The following is a 23,780-nucleotide window of genomic DNA, read 5'->3' as shown; positions in this document are numbered from 1 at the left end:
CTGGATACTGTGGGCAATTTAGCCTGGCCAATTCACCTAACCTGCATATCTTTGGACTGTGGGAGGAAACTGGAACAACTGGAGGAAACCCACACAGGCACGGGGAGAATGTGCAAACTCCACACAGACAGTCGCCCAAGACTGGAATTGAACCCTGGTCTCCGGAGCTGTGAGGCAGCACAGATAAAACCCCACACTCTTGGTATCTGTCAGATTCCTTTAACATTCAGCTCTAGTGAGTATTCTGATACTGTGTCCTGACTATATTGGTCACATGGTCTGATTGCAAGGTGTTATATATTTGTTATTGAAGGATATCTTGACCTTACAAAAAATGTATTTTTAGTGGAGAAATCCCTTTACTGTGTTCAGAGTTTATAAGTTATCTATAAAGCAATATTTACTGGTTCATTTTCTTGCTCTCTTTCCCTGTTAGTTATTTCCCATACATGCCTAGCGAACATTTCCTATTGTTAAAACTGTCCTGTCGCTGAGCTTATTGTATTTCTTTAAGTTGCCATTCAATTCCTAAAATAAATTCCTAATCACATTTATACAAAGGCAGTAATAGTTATGTGCCTTTTAATTAGTCAAAATGACACATTCACTCAATTGATGATAAAATGGTAACATGATTATTTTGATGCTTTTTGTTTGTTCCACTGTGTATTGTGTAAAACAAGAGAAGGTAAGCATTCTCTTTGATTATGATAGAAAGGAAATTAATGGACTTACATCACACACAGATGGTTGTTGGCACAAGCTTTATTGCACATTAATAATTTGTACATTAGCCCTGAACATTCTTCTACTTCATCTGGTACAAATGCATGGGCTGGAGGCCATTTGTGGTTTTGGCACCTAAGGTCAGAAGTTAATGATAGTGGGTTTGGAGGCAGGGGCTATTTAATCATGCAGGATAATCTGGGGCTAGGATCTACTTCCCACCTTTGCCTGGTTAAGTCTACGGAGGGAAGACTGGCACATGGATTTCCTGGATGACAGTGAGTACTGCCGATGCTGGAGATTAGAGCCAAGAGTGTGGTGCTGGAAAAGCAATGTTTCAGGCAAAAGCCCTTCATCAGGAAGGGCTAGCATCTTCCTGATGAAGGGCTTTTGCCTGAAAAGTCGATTTTCCTGCTCCTCGGATGCTGCCTGACATGGATTTCCTGTCCTGAAATCATTCAATAAGCTATTAAACCCTACTAAAGGATCATATTCACTGTCACTGGTAATGGTAGGGAGTACCACACAGGATGTTGACAAAACAGTGTTGATTTGTTTGGGGGTTCCTCGGGTGGATGTGGGAATTCCCTGATGAGGTATCACTCAGTGCCTGATTGAAGGACCTGGCATTGGGAAGAGGGTTCTGTCCTTTCGACCATCAGATGGTTAGTATTTAAAAGCACCTGCTAATAAAAATTACTATTTTCACATGTCCCATTCTCATGGGATTATGGTTTCAATTAATGCAACATTACGGTTTCACTTATGGTAAAGATACTTCCACTTTGTGTTTACCCTCACAAAGCAAAGTGTTTTACTGCTTTGATTCCAAGGTGGTTGGCATCGATGCATGTTTCAAACTTTTCTTTCCAGTAACCAATTTGAGCCAAGCAAAATATTTGCAAGAAGGAAATGAGACATTACGTCTAAGTGTAAAAGTACAGCAACAATTACAAGTTGAGCTTGATTGCGTGGTATATGATGAAAGGGTCAGAGGAAGTCATTGGTCCAACATTACATTCATTTTCATAGGCTTTTCTGCACTACGATCTACTTATGAAAGTTTAGTTCACATTTTAAAACACTCATTTGGCGAACAGACATGGAATAAAACTGCAGAAAAATTACTCAGGTGGTCTGACTGCATCTTTAGACATGCAACAAAAGTTCATCTTATGAACATATGAATTAGGAGCAGGAATTGTTCTCTAATGCCCTTGCATTATGATGATGGCTGATCTGATTAGCCAGAATAGTAATACTAATTAGAATACTGCTCAACAGAGACAAAATAATCAGTTCCTGTGAGAATGATGCAGTCTTCTCCTAGATTTATCCATGATCAGTCTGGGATATCTTGCATCATCAGAGATTTTCTAGCTTGTTTAGCTTTGTACTTATTGCAAGCACTGCACTGACTGATGTGGTCCTTGATTTCATTGTTCATGTCTGGCCAGTACAGCATACCTCTTGCTTTTGTTAGACTTAAATCAATTAACTAATAAAGGCTTAGTCAACCCAACCTCTCCTCATATTACAAACCTGCCTTTCCAGGAATCAGTATGGTAAGCATTTGTTGAACTCTCTCTATGGCAAATATGTCTTTTCTTAGATAAGTACATCAAAACTGAATGCACACAATGCTCCAAATGTTGTCTTATTCAGGCCATGAACAGCTGTAATAAGACACCCTTGTTCCTATATTTAAATCCCCTTGTAATGAAAGACACCATACTGTTTGCCTACCTTACTGCTTGCTGCACCTGCATGCATGTTCTCAGTGAATGGTGTGCAAAGCCACCGAGACCTCTTTATACCTTAACACTTCTCGATCTATACTGTTTAAATAAAGTTCTGCTATCCTATTTTTTTCTACCAAAATTGATAACTTCACACTTGTCCACATTGTGGTGCATCTGTCGTGTATTTGCCCATTCACCCACCTTATCCAAATTACCTTGAACCCTCTACATTTGGTCAACAAATTTGTCATCAGCAGATTTGGAAATATTGCCTATAATCCCCTCATCTAAATCATTGGCAAATACTCTGAATAGTTAGGATTCAAGCACTGATCACTGTGGTATCCCACTAGTCACGGCCTTTCACTCAACTATTCCTACAATCTGTTTCCTGTTAGCTAAGCGATTCTCAACGCATGCCAGTATACTACTTCCAATCACAAATGTTTTAATCTTGCACACTAACCTCTTATGTGGGACTTTATCAAAAGTATTTTGAAAATCCAAGTGCACTACCTTCATTCTTATCTCTCTTATTAATTTTATGAGTTATAGCCTCAAATAGCTCCAATAGGTATATCAACATGATTTTATTTCATAAATCTATATTGGCCTTGTCTGATCCTGTCCATATGTTCAAAGTAACCTATTATCTTATACTGAATAATAGACTTCAGTTTTTACCTCCTACTGATGTTAGGCCAACCAGTTCCCTGTTTTCTCCCTCCCTCCCTCCTTTCTTAAATAGTGAGATTACATTCATCACCCTAAAATCTGCTGAGAATGTTCCAGAATTTTGGAAGATGACAACCAACTCATTAACCAGCTCCATGGCCACCTCTTTTGTTATCCTGGGGCATAGATTATCAGGTCCTGGGAATATATTAGCTTTCAGTCCCATTACTTTTTGCAGCACTTTGTTTGAACTCATGCTAATTTTCTTCAAATCCTCATTCTCTATAAACCCTTGCACATCTGGCATTTTTGGAAAGTTATGTGTGTCTTCCTCTGTGAAGACAGAACTAAAGTAAATGTTTATTGGTCTGTGATTTCTTTGTTTTGTATTTCAATTCAGACACTATGGGGCCTACATCTGTCTTCACTATGTTTTTACTTACTTACAGAAGATCTTAGTCCACTCTTATATTCCTTGTAAGTTTATTCTTATAGTCTATTTTTCCCTGATAATGAATCTCCCATCCCCTTTGTTGAATTATAAACTGTTGTCAATCTTCAGGCTTGCTACTTTTTTCACAAATGACTCTTCTTTAACTCTAACCTTATCCTTAATTTATTTTATTAGCCATGGTTGAACCATTTTTTCCATTGTACCTTTGCACCAGAATGGAATACATAATTGTTGCAATGCATTCATTTGTTCCTCAAATACTCAAATACTTCATGCCTTTTAATGAAAATACGCTTTCTATTGTAGCTAATCTAAACTTCATATTGAATACCTTTGGGTATTCAATTTGGACACTTGGTCATCCTGAACCTTACGTCCATAATTTGATTTCACACTTATTGACAATGCTTTTTACAATCAATTCACCCATCTTATTGTCAATGCTCCACACACTTTGATACAGTACAGTACAGGGTGACCTGGACAGGTTAGGTGAGTGGTCAGATGCAGTTTAATGTGGATAGATGTATGGTTATCCACTTTAGTGGCAAGAACAGGAAGGCAGATTACTATTTAAATTGAATCAATTTAGGTAAAGGGGCAGTACAAAGAGATCTGGTGTTCTTGTACACCAGTCAATGAAGGTAAGCATGCAGGTACAGCAGGTAGTGAAGAAGGCTAATAGTATGCTGGCCTTCATAACTAGAGGGATTGAGTATAGAAGCAAAGAGGTTCTTCTGCAGCTGTACAGGGCCCTGGTGAGACAACACCTGGAGTATTGTGTGCAGTTCTGGTCTCCAAATTTGAGGAAAGACTTTCTGGCTATTGAGGGAGTGCAGCGTAGATTCACGAGGTCAATTCCTGGAATGGTGGGACTACCTTATGCTGAAAGACTGGAGCGACTGGGCTTGTATACCCTTGAGTTTAGAAGACTGAGAGGGGATCTGATTGAGACATATAAGATTATTAAAGGATTGGACACTCTGGAAGCAGGAAACATGTTTCCGCTGATGGGTGAGTGCCAAGCCAGAGGCCACAGCTTAAAAATACAGGGTAGACCATTTAGGACAGAGTTTTGAGGAGAAACTTCTTCACCCAGAGAGTGGTGGCTGTGTGGAATGCTCTGCCCCAGAGGGCAATGGAGGCCCAGTCTCTGGATTCATTTAAGAAAGAGTTGGATAGAGCTCTCAAGGATAGTGGAATCAAGGGTCATGGAGATAAGGCAGGAACAGGGTACTGATTAAGGATGATCAGCCATGATCATATTGAATGGTGGTGCAGACTCGAAGGGCAGAATGGCCTACTCCTGCACCTATTGTCTATTGTCTATTGCCTATAGTTACCTTTAGATTTGACCATTTTAAAAACATTTTCACCCACTTTTGGCCCTATTTTCCATGAGTTCTTGTTTCCTCTACCTTTGAATTTTGCCTTCCTCTTTTCTATCTTTAATTTTAAAGTTTGTTTCCCTTTCTTTCTCACTGTCACCCTAGTTTAAACCCACTGTTCTAGAAAATGCCCCTGTGAGGATATTGGTCTTGGTCTCCTTGGGGTGCAACCCATTGGGCTTGTACATGTCCTATCTTTCCTAAAATTAATTCCAGTATCAAAGAAATCTTAATCACAATGCCAAAGGACTCTTAATCACTCCTGTTTACATGACCTCTCAAGCCAGAGCATCCCTTCCAGTGGCAAAAAGAGAATAACCTACCCTTTGGTTGTCAGGGCCTGGGGAGAGAGCTGGGAACAAAGGCATTCAATGACAGTTCAAGGTTAGGAAGGTCCTCATAAGAGAATCAGATAGACGTACCTGGACCGCAGACAAGATATAAGGATGCAATGCTGCCTCCCTGGTGCCAGGGACAAGGATGTGTCTGAGGGGAGGACCATAGAGGGGGGGTGGGGTGCAGGTGGTGAACCCCCAGAGAGCACAGTCTATGTTGGAACCAATTCCATCACTAAAAAGAAGGATGAAGTTCTGCAAGCAGAACATAGAGAGCTACAAAATACATTTCAGCAGTGGTTTTCAGCAGCCACCTCCCTGTCCTCAACCTGACATTGAATGCCCTTTACCCCCAGTTCTGTCACCTATCCTGACAGCCATCAAGCAGCTCAAATTTTTTTTGCCACTGGAAGGGATGCTTGTCAGCAGGTTTGTTTGCAGTTGGGTTATGCCCAGCAGTGGTGAGCTGAGGTCTTTAAGCGATCCTTATTTGCCCTCTGCCTCAACTAGTGTAATAGAGATGTACAGCATGGAAACAGACTCTTTAGTCCAAATCATCCATGCCAACCAAATATCCTAACCTAATCTAATCCCATTTGCCAGCACTTGGCCCGTATCCCTCTAAACCCTTCCTACACATATACACATCCAGATGCCTTTTAAATGCTGTAATCGTACCAGACTCCAGCACTTCCTCTGACAGCTCATTCCATAGACTCACCACCCTCTGTATGAAACAATTGCCTCTTCGGTCCCTTTTATATCTTTCCCCTCTCACCATAAACCTGTGCCCTCGAGTTCTAGACTCCCCCATCACAGGGAAAAGACCTTGTCTATTTATCCTAACCATGCCCCTCATGATTTTATAAACTGTGATAAGGTCATCCCTCAGCCTCTGACACTCCAGGGAAAACAGCCGCAACCTATTCAGCCTCTCCCTATAGCTCAAATCCTCCAACCCTGGCAACAACGTGTAAGTCTTTTCTGAACCCTTTCATGTTTCAAAACATCTTTCTGAAAGGTGGGAGACCAGAATTGCACGCAGTATTCCAAAAGTGGCCTAACCAATGTCCTCTACAGCGTAATATGACCTCCCAACTCCTGTACTCAATGCTCTGACCAATAAAGGAGAGCATACCTAACACTTTGCTCACTATCCTACCTGCCTGCGACTCTACTTTCAAGGAACTATGAACCTGCACTCCAAGGTTTCTTTGTTCAGCAACACACCCCATTACCATTAAGTGTAGAAGTCTTGCCCTGATTTGTCTTTCCAAAATGCAGCACTTCACATTTACCTAAATTAAACTCCATCTGCCACTCCTTGGCCCATTGGTTCATCTGATCAAGATTCCACTGCACTCTGAGATAACCTTCTTCACTTCAATTTTGGTGTCATCTGCAAACTTACTAAGTATACCTCCTATATTCACATCCAAATCATTAATATAAATGACAAAAAGTAGTGAACCCAGCACAAAACTTTGTGGCACACCACTGGTTACAGGATCCAGTCAGAAAAGCAACCCTCAACCAGCACCCTCTGTCTTCTACCTTTGAGCCAGTTCTGTATCCAAATGGCTAGTTCTCCCTGTATTCCATGAGATCTAACCTTGCTAACCAGTCTCCCATGAGGATCCTTGTCGAACGCTTACTGAAGTCCATATAGATCACATCTACCGCTCTGTCCTCATCAATCCTCATTGTTACTTCTTCAAAAAATTCAATCAAATTCGTGAGATATGATTTCCCACACGCAAAGCCATGCTGACTATCCCTAATCAGTCCTTGCCTTTCCAAAAATATGTAAATCCTGTCCCTCAGGATTCCCTCCAACAATTTGCCCACCACCAACATCAGGTTCACCGGTTTATAGTTCCCTGGCTTTTCCTTACCACTTTCTTAAATAATGGCACTATGGTAGGCAACCTCCAGTCTTCCGGCACCTCACCTGTCACTATCAATGATACAAATATCTCAGCAAGGGACCCAAATGAGAAGGTTGGCAATGTACCTTCCTGTCCAAAACTTAATTCAGGTGATGATGGAGAGGTGACAGGGGTCAGCAACACCATCAGCTTACCCCATTAAATGCCCTTCATGCCACCTATCTCACCTTGTCCAGAATTGCATAATACCATCCAATATTTACTTCTCCTCCGTCAATGTCAGAATGTAACTTTTAGCTCTAAATGTGGTATTAACAATAAGAAAAAATGTGGTAAAAATGGATGTAATTTCATTCCAATTCACTATAATTCACAAGCTGTCCAATCCAATACGGAACCAAGAAACCTAATGGTACTTAAAACAAGCTAGTGAGTACCATTGAGGTAACTTATAACAATTGTCAGTAAGTTATTTCTTAATTCATCACAGGGATCTTATTTTATTGTAATAACTCAGAAAGCCTGACTGGAAAGGAACATCATTTATTTGTGGAACATCAATACAGAGCCACTGCTCGTGACGTATATAAGCTACTCCCAACTTGAGACAGACAGTTTTTCAGATGCATCCATGGGTCTGTTTTATGGATATTTTCTAATTAACCTGTTCAAAGATGTTATTACACACCTTTGGAGCAGATGGGACTAGAATCCAGGCCTCCTGGCTCAGAGGTAGGAATACTACCATTTTGCAACAAGATCCCTTCCTTAGGTCAACATCTTTATTTTTGTTTCTTTGCTTTGTACCCAGAAGTCTTATCACATATAACTGATGACCTTCCCACCCCCAAACTCACTGTGACATTTTTTAAACAACTAGCCGCAAGTAGCCACCATCATCAATTAAAAATTTACAAACAAAGCTCATTATGGGCAATGTGAACTCTAAAAGTGAGAAATTGGGTCTACCTTGTATTTTTTAAATTTTTCAATCAGTTTCTTCAGAGATGCTATCACACACTTCTGTTGCAGGTGGGACTTAGGAATGCTTTCTTTTTATTTTTTTCTAACATTCTTTTCTGTTTTTCCACGCAACTGAATGACTTCCCACCATCAATACACAGGAATTTTTTTTTCTTTTTTTTTAGAAACTGATGGATATGTTTATTTAGTTATGTCATTTTTTAACAGTCTTTTGTTGATTTTGTTTCAAAGGTATGGAGGACAATCTGAAGAACTCAGTTTTGTCAAATTGTGTACTGGCCTGGCTTGTCATACTCATATGACATTTACTTCTGTGGTAACAGTGTACTCTGTGGCAGCTGTGGAACATCACTTGAATCATGATGTCAGGAATGGTGCAGTTGATATTGAGTGAATTCTCAGAGCTGTGAGAGAGTCAGCTACTGAAAGAAGCAGCACAGAAGTCAAACCAAAAGCAGTGTCCACTTTTGAAGCAAATATTTTTCACTTCTATCCTGCTGTTGAAATGAAATGAAGTATAACACAGAATAATAACATGGAATTGTAACTTTTCCACAAAACTAAAGAATAGATCCAGAATTAATTTAAAAACCCAACAGTTCAAGAGGTACAACTCTCATATCCATGCTGGAGAAAGAGTCTTGTGTTACAGCCTAGATCTCAACTGTGGGGAAGAAAAGCCAAACAGGAGAGATTTCACAACCAGTAATTTAAAAAAAAAATTAACCTATTTTTCTAATCACTTGTTCACAGATGTTATTACACACCTCTAAAGGGCTCAGATGATGAGTTCCAGCTGGGCAAGTCCATTGCCTGTTACCAAGGGCACTCATACTCAATGAGTTCCATGAGGAGATTAAATACGTGATTCCCCATGGTTCTTGTAAGGGTTATCACAGACAATTGACTATTTTGGAAAAATGATGGTACTTGACTATTTTCTAGGACATACAAAATTATTAAATAAACATGGAAAAGATCCTTACTTTCTCTCAGTAGATGAAAACGATCATGGTAAGGAAATTCCACTCAGTTGCATGAACTATTCCAGTGAAATTAATCAGAATAGCTTTAAATATTGAGGATCTTACACAGTTCAGCAAATAGAAATTATGCTTTGAGACTTTGTGATAATTTAAAAAATATTGTATTAGATATGCTCACAAAATTGGCCACAGCCGATGAATTTACACTAATTATGCTGGTTTGTGGATCTTCAAAGCAGGTGTTTAAAAAAGCAATTTCTTAGGTAAAATGTCACCAATCAGCTTTGATTTTCTATTTACTAAGAAACTGACCACTACACAGATGAAACCAATGAATAGCTGCTATGTTTGGTTACTCATATAGTGATGAACTGCATGCTCTACATGCAGTCTCCAGGTTATAAACGGTTTCTGATCACAAGTCAGTTTGTACGCAAGTTGAAACACAATATAGGACAATATAAAACAGCAGCTCATCAGTACAAGGATATGTTCACATGTTAGATCTTTAAAATTAATATTAATACACCCCTGCATGGGTTTATGTTTATAAGTATGTTCATAAGTTGGACATTCATAACTCAGGGACTGCCTGTAACTGAAATATTTGTAGTAAACTTAAATTTACCTGTTTTAATCAAATGCCACCAGGTTAGTACTCTTAAATATACCCAGGAATATTTTTAATACTGCCCAATTGTAAATGTTTAATGTAGATTTTATACAGCATTACATAAATAAGTTTAAATGGACACTTGAATTAGGAAACACGTTCAAAATCTTGCAAAATGTGCACCCAGCTTATCTTGTTTCATATAATGTGGCATAGTTTGTTTGATTATAGCACTTTCAACAAATTTCTGCCAGGTTTGTTGCCAGATTATGACATGCTACTTTACAGAAAACAAATCAATAACTAGATTTCATGGTGAACGGTGGATATGTCCCTTTAGTTACGTCATTTTTTATAGGCTTTTGTTGATATGGAGGACAATCTGAAGAACTCAGTTTTGTCAAATTGTCTACTGGCCTGGCTTGCCATACTCATGTAACCTTTACTTTTGCAGTTACAGTGTACTCTGTGGCAGCCGTGGAACATCACTTGAATCATGATGTCAGGAATAATGCAGCTGATATTGAGTGAATTCTCAGAGCTGTGAGAGAGTCAGCTACTGAAAGAAACAAAGATAAAAATCACACAGTATCATGTTATAGTCCAACAGGTTTATTTGGAAGCATTAGCTTTCAGAGCACTGAAGGAGCAGCGCTTGGAAAGTTAGTGCTTCCAAATAAACCTGTTGGACTATAACTTGGTGTTGTGTGGTTTTTAATTTTAAACACCCCAGTCCAACACAGCATCTCCAAATCAACACAGCAGTCAAACCAAAAGCAGTGTCCAACTTTGAATCAAAATTTTCCACTTCCATGCTGCTGAGGAAATGAAATGAAATATGATACAGAATTAGAACTCTTCCACAAAACTAAAGAATAGATCCAGAATTAATTTAAAAACCAGCGAGTTCAAGAGTTACAAATCTCCTATCTATGCCAGGGAAAGAATCAACTGTGGGGAAGAAAAGCCAGAAAGAGATTTTGAAAGCTTCAGAAACACACTTGAACTCCATAATAATATTATTTTTGAATGGCATGTGTTTATCATCAGAGCTTGAGGGCGAGGGAGACTATTGATGACTGCATCTAGCTTAAGTTTCATTTTTTTTTTAGTAATATATTTTTATTAAGAAAAAATAGATTTTTAAATATTACAACAAATACAAAACACTGCAATTCAAAACAGTACAAATATAGTACAAAACTAAACTAAAACCAAATAATAAAAAAAATTCCCCAACCCACCCTCCTATATGAATGTATAAACATATATAGAGAAGTATAAAATTAAAAACAACCTAAACTAGCTATTTGACTAACTAAATAAATACCTAACAACAAACAAGTAAATAGTAATAACTCAGCCCAGCCAAACAAAACACTCATACACTCACAGTTCCTCCTCCCTCGATGTTGGACTCATGAAACACAATTGTTACAGCTATATAAAAGCCCTTGTTAGTGTGGCAGATAAATCTGTGTCCAGGTATTTCAAAAAGGGTTGCCATGCCTTGGAAGAATTCTCAGTTTTGTGGTGTACCATATTTGTGAGAAAATCCAGGGGAATATGCTCCATAACAATCTTCCGCCAACCCGACAGGCCCCGGGGGGAGGGTTTCTGATATCCAACCTAGCAAGATATTCTTCCTTGCACAGAAGAATATTGAAAAGTTTTGCCTTATGCGAGTCTGCAGGAAATACAATGGGTAGGCCCAAAAGGAGCGAAATAGGGTCCTTCTCTACCCCTACACCTAAAATCCTTTCCATTGCACCCACCACAGCGCTCCAATATGTTTGAAGCCTGTCACAAGAGCAAAGACAATGGGTAAGAGTGCCCGTGCAGACCTTGCACTTGGGGCATGCTGAAGATACCCCTGGTTTAAATTTTGACAAACGGTCTGGGGCTAAATGGACCCTGAGGAGAATCTTCAACTGTAAAGCATGGGTCCTATTGCAAATTGATATCTTCCTTGCATTCTCCCAAATATCTTCCCATGCCTCTGAAGAAACTTCAACACCCAGTTCTCTTTCTCACATCTTGCAGAGTCAATCAGACTCATCTGAGGTGGCACCCCCCAATTGGTGATATAGAGTACTGACAGAGAGTGTACTCTTAGCCCTTAGTACCCCTCTTTCTATGTCAGATATGTAGGGATCAGTCAAAAGTGTGGTCTTTTTTTGAATAAAATCCCTAACTTGAAAAAAACGAAAGAGGTCTCTATTAGGTAACTCGTACTTCCGTACTAACTGATCGAAGGACATCATTACATCTCCCTCAAATAAATCACCCATGCAAGATATACCCCTAGCTGCCCAACGTTTAAGTCCTGAATCTATCATACCTGGTTGAAAACTCGGCATACCCACTAAAGGTGTTAACAAAGATGTTTTGCCAATATTACCTTCCCTCTGCCGAATTGCCCTCCATGCTTTAACAGTATTGATGACCATTGGGTTATGGCAATACTCCCTAACTGTCCTCACCTTGTCCAAAAACAGCAAACTGGTAAGGGGGCACCTTGCCTGGGAGACTTCGATATCTAGCCATATTGAAAGACGGTCCCCACAAACCCAACCACTTACGTAGGTCAAGAGCTAGCTTAATTGGGAATTTTTAATGTCCGGAAGGTCTACTCTCCCCATCTGTGAGGCAAATGCAGTTTGGCTAATTTAATGAAGGGCCGTTTACGGTGCCAGATAAAGGAGCTGAACCAACTGTTCAGTCTCCTGAGTGTTTGTTTGTTGAAAATCAGGGGGAGCATCCGTATAGGGTATAGCAAACGAGGGAGAATACTCGTCTTAATAAGCGCTATCCAACCCAACTATGAGACTGGAAGTGCCTCCCATCTTTGGAGATCTTGTTTAATTTTTTCAAATAATTGAGTAAAATTGGCTTTGAACAGCCAATCCAGAACTGGAGTAATGAATATGCCCAAATACACAAAACCCCCTGTGACCACCTAAATGGGAATCTATAGTCACTCTCAAGAGCCAACTCTTTTGTAAGACCACCCATAGGCATAGGCTCTGATTTAGCAAAATTAATCTTATACCCTGAAAAAGTGCCAAACGCGTGAATGCATTGTATCAGGCAAGGCACTGAGACTGCTGGATTTGTCAAGAAAATTAGAACATCATCTGCATACAGTGAGATCTTATGTAATTTTGACCCCACTTCTGGAGCTGATATATTGAGATCCCCACGAATGGCCTCTGTCAACGGTTCAATCACCAACGCAGAAAGTAATGGTGAAAGGGGACAGCCCTGCCGGCTGCCCCTAGAAATATTAAAATTGCTTGATCATACCCCGTTGGCAATGACCACCGCGAGAGTACACTGTAGAGAACCTTTACCCATCTTACGAAAACTTCGCCCAGACCAAATCAGTCTAGAGTATAGAAAAGGTACGGCCACTCAACTCGGTCAAATGCCTTCTCTGCATTTAAAGAAATCACCAATCCCTGTATAGACTGCTGTTGGCATGCTTGAATTACATTAAGCAGCCTCCTAACGTTATTGGAGGATCTGCGACCCTTTATGAAGCCCGTCTGATCCTCTTTAATAATAGAGGGTAACACAGTCTCCAGCCTTAATGCAAGAGCCTTATAGAGGATCTTAAAGTCCACATTTAAGAGTGAGATGGGCCTGTATGAAGCGCAGTCTTCCGGATCCTTCCTTTTTAAGGATAAGTGAAATATTGGCCTCTCTCAGAGATGGTGGGAGACAATCATGACTGTATGAATCATTAAACATATTCAGCATCGGGCCTGACAGTATACTTATAAATTCCTTATAGAATTCACTGGGAAGTCCATCAGGACCGGGCGCCTTTCCACTCTGAAGCTGCCTCACAGCTTCCTGCACTTCTTGCTCTGATAATGGGGCATTGAGAAAGGATTGTTGTTTGGGAGTCACACCCGGGAGCTTCAGATCTCTAAAAAAGGATTCCTTTTGGCCTGCCCCTCCTCACAATTCTCAGACTGATATAACTTAGAGTAGAATCTCTGGAACACCACATTAATCTTTTTAGAATCACATGTTAGGTTCCCAGACCCTTCCCTAACCGCTGTAATGGTTTGTGGGGCACTTCTCTTTCTGGCAAGGTATGCTAAGTATTTGCCTGGCTTGTCACCATGCTCGTATAACCTTTGCTTTGCAAAAGGCGGCTCCTTCTTTGCCGTCTGCATGAGCACGGAATTTAGTGTAGACCGCAGTGCTGTAATCCTCTGTAGTTTGACCAACGAGGGTCTGTCAAAATAGGCCTTCTCGGTTGCCTTCAACCGTGCTTCAAGGAGACATTGCTGCTCACCCTTCTGCCGCTTCCTACTTGCCATTAATATTTTAATCTTGAGTGTTTGGAATAAACAAAGATGATAGTACTAGGAGCAGTAAGAAAGGGTTGTTACATTTTCCTTAACTGGACACTTAGGGGCCTTAATTGGCTTATGGATAGTTGGGTGATCTGTCATCTTCCCTACTGCTGGTAAAATGCAAGGTCCGTGATGGTTCCAACTTATATTATATTTTTCCTGATTTAGTGACCACAAAATCAGAACAAAACCTTCTTCTTCAGTGTTGGAGATATATCCCTTATTCTGAATTATTCCAGCCGAGGGATTTGTGTGTGTATGTGTGTGTGTGTGTATGTATGTGTGTGTGTGTATGTATGTGTGTCTGTGTGTGTGTGTGTGTGTGTCAACGCAATTGTTGAAATTTGAATGGTGATGAAATCCTGGAGTTTGCCCTTGTTGATCTAGACTAGATGGCTGGAGCTGATAAGGGTCACTGTCCTTGACAACGCACCGTTATCAACAAGGACATAGTAATTAGGATCAACAATTGTCCTCTTTGAAGCAAAGACTGCAAAAGTTTTATTCTGTTTGAGTCTTGAAAAACTTTCTCTCAGGTTGATCGACAAAACAAATCAGGATAACTAATTCTTATTAAAATGAAATGTTAGGCCTAGAGCCTTGTTCATAATCTTTTATGATTAAAAAACCCATACAGAGAATATTTATTCATCAATGAGTAATGTCTAACTATCCCATTACAAGATGTAACGAATTGAATATTACATTGATAATGTATACAGAATGGTGGATTTACCACCATGAATGTAGCAATCCCATTTCCCTATCATAGCTTAATTATCTATGACCTATATTTTACCAGCATACTTTTTACCCAAATAGTATAACAGCAGGTCTGTAATTTGGAATTCTGTGATGTTTCTTTTGTGTCTACAAAAAAGTTTATGGTGTTACTCAAATAGATTGCTTTAGCATGGATGGTGTCAAACTTGCTGAATGTTGTTAGAGCCCCCATTTATCCAGGCAAATGAAGAGATTCTATCTCACACCTGACTTGTGCCTTGTAGATGGCAGACAGGTTTTGGGGAGTGAGGGGGTGAGTTATTTGCGTCAACTCCAGTATTTATATAAACATAGAAAATAGGAGCAGGAGTCAGCCATTAAACCCTTTGTGCCTGTTCCACCATTCAAAATGATAATGGTTGATCATCTAACTCAGTACCCTGTTCCTACTTTCTTCATGTATTCTTTGATCCCTTTAGCCCTAAGAACTATATCTAATTCCATCTTGAATACATTCTCCCACTTTTTGTGGCCACAATTCCCTAAGCTCAGTGTTCTTTAAATGAGGAAAGTTTCACCTCATCACAGTTCTAAATGGGTTAATCCATATCATAGATATCCTGCAATGTGGAAACAGGCCTTTTGGCACAACAAGTCCACACCAACCCTCCAAAGGATAACCCACACAGACACATTCCCCTACCCTATTCCACTACATTTTCCCTAACTTATGCACTGAGCATAACCATCCCTGAACACTATGGGCAATTTAGCATAGCCAATCCACTTAATCTGCACATCTTTGGACTGTGGGAGGAATCTGGAGCACCCAGAGGAAACCTACACAGCCAGTCGCCCAAGGCAGGAATCAAACCTCGGTCCCTGGTGCTGTGAAGCAGCAGTGCTAACCACTGAGCCATCGTGCCACCCTTATATCATTAGACTGTGACTCCTTGTTCTAGACTCCCAAGGCATCAGGAATATATATCTTGCATTTACCCTTTCTGGTCCCGTTAGATGTCATGGCTAAGTCAGTTTCTGATCCATGGTAGGTCCCAGGATGCTGATTAATGTGGAAGTCAGTAATGGTAATGCCATTGAATGTCAATGGGTAATAGTTAGATTCTCTTTTGTTGCAGACAGTCATTGCCTGCACTTGTGTGATGCACATGTTATATGCACTAATGTTTACTTCCTCCACCATTGAAAGGATAGCAGTGTGTACTATGTTCAAGATACAATGCAGTGACTCACTGTTGCTTCGTCAACATCATCTTCCAAACCCCTGACTTCTACTACCAAGACATACAAGGGCGGCTGATGCAATGGAACACATCCACCTGCAAACTCCTCTTCAATGCACTCTCATTTTAACATTCCCTCACTGTCACCATCAAAATGGTATTGTTGTTTTACCTACAGAATATAGACTGAAACAGTTAAAGAAAACATCTTCTTAATGTCAACCACGGATAAGTAATAAACCCTGGCCCAGCAAGCAACACCCAATGCCCATGAGTGAATTTTTAAAAATGAATCAAAATCCTGGAACTCTCTTCCTAATATCACTGTGGGTGTGCCCACACTATATGGACAGTAGTGGTTCAAGAAGAGGCTCACCACCACCACCTCAACAGTAATTATGGATGGGCCAAAAATGTTGGTCTTGCCAATCAGGCCCACATTCCATGTAAGAAAACGAATAACAAAAATAAAATTGATAGTATTGTATTTGAAGCACTTTGAATCTTTTCCAAGAGACATGAGATGATTTTTTTTTGTGAAATACACAGTCATCTGTCTTTAATTATATCATTGGACTCAGTTGTTAGCTGTTGGCTGTATTCTGTGAATGAAGTCCTTGCTGCATCTATGGGATATTTCCTAGAAACCCAACATTTGTTGGATGACATATAGCCTTAAATTTCTGAAAACCTATGTCATTGTATTGGCACACCAACACCTTCACCATTACTTTGGCTGCATAATGAGAAAGTTACTGGATTATTAATCCACAACCTTAGACTAATGCTGTTTTGACATGAGTTAAAATCCTGCCATGGAAGTTGGAGAAAATTAAATAATGAATGAATCTATTATATAATGTTGATCTTAGTAGTGGTCACCATGAAACTATCAGATTGTCATAAAAACACATTTGGTTCAATAATGTCCTTCAGGGCAGAAACTTTGCTGTCCACATCGGTCTGTGTATGTATCAGCGCCTTTAACTTTGTTGATGCATCCTTTATATTGCACATTATTACCCTCAGACGTGGAGGTCTGGCTTTTTGCTGACTGCATTCAGTGTGTCCTCTGATTGCAAGGGCATATAGTGGAGAGCACAAAATACCAACTTGTGGTATGCACAAACCTGTTTACCAGTGTTGCATCATGCATGTCTCTTTATGTCTTGTGGTCATCAGGTTAGCGACATCCTCACCTTGCTGTCTTAGTATTCTAGTCTCACTGTCTGCAGCTCAATGTTTGCCCTGCTGCCTGGCCTGATTGACTAACTCCTTTTCTGCTGGGTACAATACAGTGATGCCAGGGATACCATCATTAGTTGTCAAGTGCCCGGTGATGTTATGGGGTTATAGAGTAGAGAACTATACGGCACAGAAAAAGACCCTTTGGTCCAACTCATCCATGTTGACCAGACATCCAGTCCAGCATTTGGCCTATATCCCTCCCTTCCTGTTGTATAGATGGGCACAACCTACTTCCCTGCAATTTCCATGGAGTCAAAACTGGTATTTAAAAGTTTGTGGTTCAAACATTTTATGTCTCCCGTTGCAACCAGGATGTGGCCATTTCATGACAATGCACAAAAAACACACACTGCAGAAGCACACTCCTACAGTTGTCATTGGATGTGATGATAAAACGTTTTCCATTGATAACTTTTCAGTAATGTGGGACCATCCAATAGTTCAAAATATCTAAAATAAATTGGTCTTACATCTTGTCACCTGAATTTAGCTATTTAAAACTTTTACTGTTGAAAATTCTCAGGAACTACATGTTTTCCTTTCGGGATGATAAACTAGAATGGAAGATGGGCACTGCAATATAGTAGCTATAATGCCCGGAGGATTTCGTAACTTGAAAATATCAAGTGGGATGGTGGTGTACATTTTTAGCTGGACCAGACTACATTGCTTTTGGAACAGTGAGGTTATCACAGTGTTAAGACACAGTGGCTGCAGGAGTCTTTCAGATAAGGGGAAATTGCCTGATGACAGCCCTCAGATTGGTCCAGCCGTTGTTTGGTTCAGTCCTATGAGTGTAGTGCAACCAGAAACATCCAGGGCCAACAAACAGAAAACAAGTTTTCCATCCCTTCTGAAAAAGCAAAAACAAATCAGCAGTTCAGAAGGAAGAATTCTAATACAAGAAAAAATCAAGGTTCAGCTGGTTAGTTGCTGAATCAAATCGGGACAATCGTGATTGCTAAAATGAAAAAATCTGTGAGAAATAACTTTGTTGTGGTCTGGAGTTTTAGATTAGATTATTTACAGTGTGGAAACAGGCCCTTTGGCCCAACAAGTCCACATCGACCCTCCAAAGAGCAACCCACCCAGACCCATTCCCCTACACCTAACACTACGGGCAATTTAGCATGGCCAATTCACCTAACCTGCACATCTTTGGACTGTGGGAGGAAACCAGAGCAGCCAGAGGGAACCATATGCAGACACAGGGAGAATGTACAAACCCCATACAGACAGTTGCCCAAGGCGAGAATTGAACCCAGGTCTCTGGTGCTGTGAGGCAGCAGTGCTAGCCACTGTGCCACCGTGCCGTTGATAAACATAAATTGTTGTCCCTATCTATATTTTCCTATCTATAATATGTGTCAAACTGTTTGCCTTTCTTTCTGTCTCATTCATTAATGAGTTGTGTGTGTGTTTGGGGTTTTAAAGGGGTAGAGTTTAAAGTAACAGATTAGTGATCTTTTTTTCTTTGAAATTTGTTAAAGAATAAGTTAGTTTACAATAAGTACAGTTACTTTCCAGTTAATGATGACACCTGGCATAGCAAAGATAAGTGGAAAAACGGAGGACTGGGAAGGTTTTAAAGAACAACAGAGGATTACTAAGAAGGAAAAGACGCAGAGAAGAAATGAGGTACGAAGGTAAACTGGCCAAAAATATAAAGGAGGATAGTAAAAGCTTTTTTAGGTATGTGAAAGGCAAAAAAATGGTTAGGACTAAAATTAGGCCCTTGAAGACAGAAACAGGGGAATATATTACGGGGAACAAAGAAATGGCAGAAGAATTGAATTGGTACTTCAGATCTGTGTTCACTGGGGAAGATACAAGCAATCTCCCTGAGGTAACAGTGGCTGAAGGACCTGAACTTAAGGGAATTTATATTTGCCAGGAATTGGTGTTGGAGAGACTGTTAGGTCTGAAGGTTGATAAGTCCCCGGGGCCTGATGGTCTACATCCCAGGGTACTGAAGGAGGTGGCTCGAGAAATCGTGGATGCGTTGGTGATTATTTTCCAGAGTTCGATGGATTCGGGATCAGTTCCTGCGGATTGGAGGGTGGCTAATGTTGTACCACTTTTTAAGAAAGGTGGGAGAGAGAAAGCCGGAAATTATAGACCAGTTAGTCTGACCTCAGTGGTGGGGGAAAGATGCTGGAGTCTATTATAAAGGATGAAATTACGACACATTTGGATAGTAGTAACAGGATAGGTCAGAGTCAGCATGGATTTATGAAGGGGAAATCATGCTTGACTAATCTTCTGGAATTTTTTGAGGATGTAACTCTGAAGATGAGCAAGGGAGATCCAGTAGATGTAGTGTACCTGGACTTTCAGAAAGTTTTGATAAAGTCCCACATAGGAGGTTAGTGAGCAAAATTAGGGTGCATGGTATTGGGGGCAAAGTACTAACTTGGATTGAAAGTTGGTTGGCTGACAGGAAACAAAGAGTAGTGATAAACGGCTCCATTTTGGAATGGCAGGCAGTGACCATTGGGGTACCGCAGGGATCAGTGCTGGGACCGCAGCTCTTTACAATATATACTAATGATATAGAAAATGGTATTAGTAATAACATTAGCAAATTTGCTGATGATACTAAGCTGGATGACAGGGTGAAATGTGAGGAGGATTTTAGGAGATTACAGGGTGACCTGGACAGGTTAGGTGAGTGGTCAGATGCATGGCAGATGCAGTTTAATGTGGATAAATGTATGGCTATCCACTTTGGTGGCAAGAACAGAAAGGCAGATTACTACCTAAATGGAATCAATTTAGGTAAAGGGGCAGTACAAAGAGTTCTTGTACATCAGTCAATGAAGGTAAGCATGCAGGTACAACAGGTAGTGAAGAAGGCTAACAGTATGCTGGCCTTCATAACTAGAGGGATTGAGTAAAGAAGCAAAGAGGTTCTTCTGCAGCTGTACAGGGCCCTGGTGAGACAACATCTGGAGTATTGTGTGCAGTTCTGGTCTCCAAATTTGAGGAAAGACATTCTGGCTATTGAGGGAGTGCAGCGTAGGTTCACGAGGTCAATTCCTGGAATGGCGGGACTACCTTATGCTGAAAGACTGGAACGACTGGGCTTGTATACCCTTGAGTTTAGAAGACTGAGAGGGGATCTGATTGAGACATATAAGATTATTAAAGGATTGGACACTCTGGAAGCAGGAAACATGTTTCCGCTGATGGGTGAGTGCCGAACCAGAGGACACAGCTTAAAAATACGGGATAGACCATTTAGGACAGAGATGAGGAGAAACTTCTTCACCCAGAGAGTGGTGGCTGTGTGGAATGCTCTGCCCCAGAGGGCAGTGGAGGCCCAGTCTCTGGATTCATTTAAGAAAGAGTTGGATAGAGCTCTCAAGGATAGTGGAATCAAGGATTATGGAGATAAGGCAGGAACAGGATACTGATTAAGGATGATCAGCCATGATCATATTGAATGGTAGTGCAGGCTCGAAGGGCAGAATGGCCTACTCCTGCACCTATTGTCTATTGTCTTTTGTCTGGCAAGAATTGCTTTAGCCCTGAATAGCAGTCAGGCAGTCAAATTGATCATTGTAATTTTAATTGGATATTTATACATTTATGACAATTTGTGGAATATCATAGCATAATAATTGATGCATTCTTCCCAAATGAATTATATTGAAATGGAGACTTCAGTTATTTCATCCTTGAGCACATCTTCCTACAATCTCTTTTTTGACTGTGGGGGAAATGTGAGGCTAGATGTAATGAGCTGTGTACTCATCATTTCTAATTTGCAGCTTTAAATAAGACACTGTACAATGTTTATGCAAGTAGCATGACTGGCATTATAATTGAAATAGCCGTAAGCAAAACTGTAGCCAGGAGGATTAGGGTGTAAACATATTGCTAAGTATAGTACTCCAAATTTAAAACTGCTCGAGCTCCTTTCTCGTCCAACTGATCAAGTTAAAATCATTTGTGATGTTTTCCTTTGCTAAACTATTTAAATGCTGAAATGGGGCACATTCGCTCATTCAGATAAGGAATGTTTATTTGGGAGCCATGAGAGTCCTGTGCTATAAGCAAAATTTTCAGTATATTGATCTGCATTATGGTCAGACTTCCACTGTATGTGCAAATAACATCCTTTTTTACTGCAGGGAATGAAAACGTCAATTATCTTCAAATTTTCAATAACTTTCAAGGCACTAGAAAGCACTTGCCTTTCTCCAGAACAAACATTGTGAAATTGATGCAAATCAGACAGTCGACGCTGCCAATTAAGCTGGGATGTTGCTGTTTCAACATTCTAATGGTTGTCAGGCAATTGGGTTTTCTATTACCATTGTTGTGAAACAAGACCCACCATTCCCAGACAGATTGAAAGAGAAAGTGCAGGAAGCTGTCACTGAACAGTCAAGCCACATTTTCCCTGCACTAAGACATAACTCAAAGACAGCAGCAGTAGGAGCTTTCTGGGGGGGGGGGGGGGGGGGTGGTGTTGGTGGTCACACTAGTATTTGGTTGTAGCTCTAGCTTTACTTCAAAACCTTGTTTCACACAGCTACATTGATGCAACTAGATAACAGGGAGCGTGTGCCATTTAAATATGGTGCCTGGAACATTGACCTCATTGAAGTCATTGATCTACTGACTGCACAGCACAATTGTTTAGGCTCTTGATTTTGACTAACCAGTGAGCTGTATGCCATGCGCTTAGCCATGCTGAATTGTTCTGCCTCTGAGTGGAGATTCTGCAGACCTCCTGTTGTACCTCTGGGATACTTGAGGCACCTCCAAGATCCTGTCCTGCATAGGTAGTATACATGCTAAAGGCAGGGTTGGGGGCACAGTGAGTAGGTAAAGGAATGAGTTGGTGGGTAGGGATGAAGTCCAGAGAGAGAGAGAAAGACAGAAAACAACAGTTGGCAGAGGAAAAGATGCATAATGGTAAGCTGAGGAGAAAGGCTAATAATGGGATTATGAGTAAGTGAGAAAGAGTTGGTTGTGCTGAAAGCAGTCCATGCCTTGACATGGCCTGGGGTGTGGGAGTGGTTTAATTGAGTCTAATGGAAGTGGGTGGAAGAGCAGTTAGAGGCCATGCATGAGCAAGTGAGGTGCTGAAGTCTCCCTAGTGAATGAGCAGGAAGCTCAGAGGGCAGGAAGGGTCAGCCGCTTGGGACGATGGGGTAGGTGAGAGCCATGGAGTAGGCATGGATGCATCTAATACAGAGGGTTGTAATTCATCAGGCTTGGTGAGATGGATGTGCAATGGCAGAGTTAGAGTGGTTGCTGACACTGTAAGTGTGAAATAGCAGACTCTTGCAGAATAGAGAAGGTCTTTGATCTTTTTCCTGCCCTGTTAAATTTTTGTCTCACTTGGGAGTACAGCATTGACCCATGATGCAACTGCTGTCCAGACTGGCTGGATCTGCTGGCGTTGACATGATTGATGGTCAGCAGCCTTCGTCTCTGCCACTTCAACCCTCAGGATCTCCACGTTCCTAACTTGGAAGCAAGGAAACACTTTGCCTTTCTTCTGCAACATTTTCAGTGTCTTGTTCTGCAGTGTGATGGGTAAGTCCTAGCTTGCAGCATCAAAGGTGATATGCAGCTAAGCTTTAAAAATAGCACCAGAGGTGTATAAACCATAAAGGTCAGGCAGTAGGGAACAATTCCACCTTGCTGACCTTGTGTTTCCATGAGAAGTACTTCTAACCTCTCGGTTTCATTGGAAAAATTAAAGACGATATTTGCACTGGGCTACTGTGGACCAAGTGCCATGATCTACAAGAGGTTATGACTTGGATGAAATAATTTAATTTCCAAACTATTCTCTTTATCAGCAGCAATGTGAACTTCTACTTTGCTCTTACTATCACATTTGGCTTAATTTTCATTATACAATCTTAGTTTTGTGATATTTGCAACAATAGAAATCATGTTGTCAGATCTATCAATAGCTGAGGGATATTAGGAACAAAGGGTCTGTAATGCACATTTGGTATCGGTTATGTAACTGCTCACCAGATACCTGGCACCTTACATGTGCGATGCTGGCATGTACAATTCAGAAATACACATGGAATAAAAGGTCAACTATGTCTTAATTCTAAAGTTAGCTACTAAGATGTGTGTAAAAAACAATGTCATCATAAAGCCAGATCTTAGAGAATTCAAACCCAAATCTGTAAGTTATCAGGGATGTCCTCTCTTGCCATTCCTTGCATTTTGTTATATTCATTAAAACTTCACTTCAATACTCATCCACTGATTGTCTGAAACAACTGCTTAGAAGGCTCCAAAAGCTATTTAATCGAATCATGCTATTCTGTCACGTATGCTGATTGCAACCATTTCTGCCTTCTCTTCAGAAGCAAGACAATTTTAGGGTAATCAAAAGAACTTTGAACATTTAGTTTCAGAT

The 23,780-nt window shown here is 40.5% G+C and overlaps 1 long non-coding RNA gene and 1 pseudogene across 1 annotated transcript in view; both read left to right on the top strand.

Annotated features, from left to right (window-relative positions):
• The window catches only part of LOC148147650 (uncharacterized), a 206,482-nt gene that overhangs the window by 84,751 nt on the left and 97,951 nt on the right, over positions 1-23,780 (top strand). The window lies entirely within an intron of this gene.
• On the top strand, positions 667-787 carry LOC122560359 (U6atac minor spliceosomal RNA; annotated as a pseudogene).

The sequence above is a fragment of the Chiloscyllium plagiosum genome, unplaced genomic scaffold (genome assembly GCF_037043375.1).
Source record: "Chiloscyllium plagiosum isolate Xiang-an unplaced genomic scaffold, Cpla_swu_hap1 HiC_scaffold_15, whole genome shotgun sequence".
Lineage (NCBI taxonomy): Eukaryota > Metazoa > Chordata > Chondrichthyes > Orectolobiformes > Hemiscylliidae > Chiloscyllium > Chiloscyllium plagiosum.
Note: the sequence above shows the minus strand (reverse complement) of the source record. Positions and strands in the feature narration are given on the sequence as shown.